Source organism: Branchiostoma floridae, chromosome 3 (genome assembly GCF_000003815.2).
Source record: "Branchiostoma floridae strain S238N-H82 chromosome 3, Bfl_VNyyK, whole genome shotgun sequence".
NCBI lineage: Eukaryota > Metazoa > Chordata > Leptocardii > Amphioxiformes > Branchiostomatidae > Branchiostoma > Branchiostoma floridae.
The window spans coordinates 14451965-14456667 of NC_049981.1; the positions used below are offsets into that span (position 1 = coordinate 14451965).

At 41.4% G+C, this 4703-nt stretch overlaps 1 long non-coding RNA gene across 1 annotated transcript; it reads right to left on the reverse strand.

Moving 5' to 3' along the window:
• Window positions 1-1260: 1260 nt before the first annotated feature.
• On the reverse strand, window positions 1261-4281 carry LOC118412195. Its single transcript, XR_004830738.1, has 3 exons — window positions 4172-4281; window positions 1736-2786; window positions 1261-1302 (listed from the first exon to the last, which is right to left on the reverse strand). It is a non-coding gene; the product is annotated as an uncharacterized LOC118412195 (long non-coding RNA).
• Between the last annotated feature and the right edge of the window lie 422 nt (window positions 4282-4703).

Below are 4703 nucleotides of genomic sequence, written 5' to 3' on the forward strand. Positions count from 1 at the left end.
CAAGTTCAACCATGATTGCCAACAGGGTAAAGGAACTTGTACCGAAACTTAAAACTCAGTACTATACAGCTCTAGAAACACCACAAAGAGTAATAAGCAAACTCCAATTATACCTGACCAACAGATATATAATCTTGTACACTCCCGTCATCTGGCAAACTGTCAGTGCCACTAAGTAACCTGATACATTGAAGGTGGCCCAGGCCAGATGATGGTTCTACACCCAACCATAATCTGTTTTTAAAACCAAGCAGATATTGGGAGGATGCCCCAACCACACAAAAACAGGATCAACCTATACAGTATCAAGTTCAAGCACTAGGAGGCCCAAAATCAAACCTGACCACCAGGACACCACAAACAACTCACGTACCAAATAGCAACACAATGGTACCTTGCGTTCCGGAGATACAGCGCACGCCCCGTGCCCGCACAAAAGGTAACCTAAAATGTCAAGTTCAAGCACCAAGGGCGCCAAAATCAAAATTGAGCATTATTCAGCCACCGCCGACACATGTGCCAAATATCATCGCGCCAGCACCAGCCGTTCAGAAGATATAACTCCGGAAACACCCCTCTCGGACACAAAATTCGACCTGCCGGGTCAAGTTCAAACGCGACAAGGCCCAAAGTCAATCCTAGGCAACAGGCAACAACCCCCCACCCATGCACCAAAAATCGTCGCAATCGCGCGTATCGTTCCGGACACACAGCGCCAAAAGTGCCCCAAAAACACCAAAAATGCCACCTGCAATGTCAAGTTCAAACGCCAGGAGGCCCAAAATCAAACCTGAGTGTTAGGCTACCACCCCCAACTCACGTACCAAAAATCGTCGTGCTCGCACCATCCGTTCACGAGATACAGCGCCCTACATCCCCGGCTACCGAAAAGTTCCCACCAGCATCAAAACCATACCTGCATACATGCAGGTAACTATTGCGGACTGAAAAAACTACAATGGACAGGATTAGATGTGATAAAAGTGTGGAAGTATGGAAATAAGTGAAACAAAAACATTTTGCTCTGCCTTCACCTGGTGATTTGGATGCAGTGTTTGGGGAGGAGGTGTCAACAGAGAACAAACGAACAAAAACATATCATCTATAATTATCAGAAAATAGTCCAAGATGATGGTGGAATATTCCCTGTAAGAGAAATTTGAAGGACTGGTATAGATACGGAAATTGATTACAAGGTCATCCAGAAGTTTAACACAGCGTTTTTTTAACACACACTTCTAGACAAATTAAAACGTGTAATACCTGTCTGTCCCTTTGGTGTAGTAGGAATGGCACTTGGATCTACAAATGCAATTCATTATCATTAACATGTGACGTCGGATAATAACAGGCTTAAGCATTGAGGCAGCTACAACTACAGTACTACTGCTAGTTAAGCCGAAGGCAGTTGGAAAAAAATGTACCAGAGAGAAAGATGTACAAATAGTGGATACAAGTGTAACGTTACATCACATAGCTTTTGATGTACCGTGTACAAGTCATAAAAATACATGTATGTTTAAGCAAATAGACATAGGTGTCAAAATCAATATTGTTTAATACAATAAAACAAATTTATCTAATCAATGGCTCAATCACCTATGAATGTATGCATACTAGTACAAAATGCAACCATATCGGACACAAATTATATACATTGTAGTAGTAATACAGTTCTCATCAATTGCTTACTGACAAATGAACGTCTTGGAACTTAGTGAAGAAAGTGAAGTACCTTTCTCTGTAGTGACGCTCACTACAGCTGATGTCCTGGATTGGATAGGATCTGGTCCTGAAGCTGTACACTGTACCCTGTACGTCACTCCGTACTTTGTTGTAGTAAAGTTGAATGTTGATGTGGCGTCTCCAACTCCCTGGGAGTTATTAGAGGATGTGTATGTGGGATTTACAGACACCGGTGTGCCATTTTCTGTGACAGACCATCCAAGACTGGCAGGTGGCCGTCCCCCTGTACTGGTACAGGTGAAGGTGACGGGGTCAAACTGGACTTGAACAATAGGACCTGTTGGTTGTTCTGTGGTGGGAAAAGAGTCAACAGACCATCTAAATATCAATGTCTTTTTTCAATTCTGCTACAACTCCAAAAGGAAAATACTACTACTGTCTGTAAATGAAATGTAAAGATATACGTCAAGATGAGGCATATACGCTGAGGGGAGGTCAAGGTCAATATGTTTTCTGGAACATTTGTGGTGTGGATGATGATATAATGTAGTATTGCAATGTGTGACTTAATACGTCTGAACAGAAAGGTTTTCGTCATAGCAGTTTTTGGTTTGGCTAATCTACACCAGCCTCCTGTCTCGAGCTGAATGCTGTGTTCATATGTATCATTTACCCGTAGGAATATATCGTGGATCGCTTTTTCGCTGCTAAACGGACACAAGAAATTGTCATGAAAATTGTTTAAGTCATCCAATAGTACTACTCACGGAAAACCTGGAGATTAACAAATGTTACCGGACTCAGGGTTTGGGCTGTGACAATACATCTGTACTCATCTTCATCCCCAATGGTGACACCTGTCAGTCTCAGGTTTGAGATTCCATCTATTGCCATTCGTCCAGCAAACTGAGGTGGTGGTGAAGCTACAGCATTGGTTGTGCTGCCTGTTGTCCTCACATACAGGTTTTGAAAAGTTCCACCGATACGCATAGTCCAGGTGACAATAATCCAGTCCCCATCAGCAGTCTGATCATAGTCACAAGGAAGTATGACGTCACTTCCAGTCAAGGCCTTCCTTGTGTATGTGGACTGTGCTGTAACTGCATAGTATGGTTTGAACGTAATGTCACGGACGATTCTCTGACTATTGTCTGCCAAATGTAACAGCCGTAAGATAAGAATAGCCCAATTTTCAGAGAAACAAGTACGTCATAACGAAAAGTCTAATTTCTACACATCTTGATTATTTACCTCCATGAAAAAAATGGAGGTATAGTTTTTGGTGTGTCTGTGTGTGTGTCTGTGTGTGTGTGTGTGTGTGTGTGTGTCCGCATATTTGTGGTCATCATAACTTGAGAACCTCTTGATGGACCACGATGATATTTGGTATGTGGGTAGGGGTTGGGAAGATGAAGGTCAAGGTCAATTTGGGGCCCCCTGGTGTGTGACCTTGGTACTGCAGCGAAACTTCCGGTTTCGCTATCTCGGTGTTCTGAACATGCTATGGTCAAGATTTTTGAGTATTAGATAGCTCTTGTGCTCAGGAAAAAATGACATAAGTTTGGGCCCCCTAGCGTCTAGTTTTGGGATAGCAAGGGCATTTTTGTCAAAAACTTCTGACGAGGATAGCTCAAGAAGGGAACAACGGATTTTCATGATTTTTGGTATGTAGGTACCTTAGACAATGTTGTACAAAATAAAATACCAATTATGCAAAATAGGAGTACCTTTGCATAATTAATGAGAATATTCTATCATAGCAGTTTTTTTCAATATATCTCTTGTCCCGTACGTCATATGGTCGTGACATTTGGGTTGTAGATAGCTTTTAGCGTCATGACAAAGTGGGGCAAGTTTCAGTCCCCTAACATTCAATTGTGGAACTGCAGGGGCGTTTTTGTCAAGACACTCCAAAGAGGATAACTGCAGAAAGGAACGGCGGATTGCCTGCATTTTACGTATGCAGGTAGCTTAGGCAAAGATGTTCCTAATGATATGCATTTTATGCAAATAAGTACTTAATTTGCATAATTAATGAGGAAATTGTATAATTCCATTGTTTGCAATAACTGGACTTCGATAAATGTAACACTTGTTAATTATAATCGGTGGTACATCTATAGATATCAAATATGCAAATGAGGAACTTTTTTGCATAATTTATGCAAAAATGGCAAAACAACTTAATGATTAATGATTTGAATTGGGAATTTTACTGGTGACATGTGCACTGTACATTATTCAATGATGAACAACACCATGCATAAATCATGTTAATGTTAAGTCATTTGCATGAAATTAACAAAAGCTCTAAATATTCATGGGGGTATGAGGTCGCCGAACTCTAGTTGTAACAGTACTGTCTAGTTCCTCTATTTACGCTCGTTTAGATGAATATGAGTTGCTACGTCTACTGATTAAAGGAAGAAATGACAAATAGTATCAAGAAACTACAATCCTGAAGGAACTTGAAACTTGACCTTACCTGTTATTACTTGGGTAAAGAAGAACGCGTACAAACAAAGCATGCTCAGCGAAATGTTCATATTTTAAGTCGTTTTCGTGACAAGGAAGTCTGTAACGAACAGAACAACTATTCACGTCAAACCTTCTAGACTTCCGCCACCAGGCCCACAATACAAAGGTTAAAGGTGAATCCGATTGTTACCAACAGGGCGGCATAGATTACGAGACTTGATTACACGGTTGGCGGAGAGTAGCATAAATATAGCGGAGTATACCGAAAGAGACAGTTATAACTTATGAAAAAAGTGCGTAACGCACGTCAGTTATAAACGGCTTTCTAAGGGGATTATTTCTGCAACGGCCTACATACATGTCCAGAAATGGGTGAAATGTACGAAGTTTGGATCAGCCTACGTCACACGTAATTTCCGACAACTTCTAGCTTCCGACAACTTCCGACAACCGCTGTCGGCAAAGTTCGGGAAACGTCGACAATTATCTGTGACGTAGCTACGCTAAGTTCGTACATGGGGCGGACCTAATGTACGATG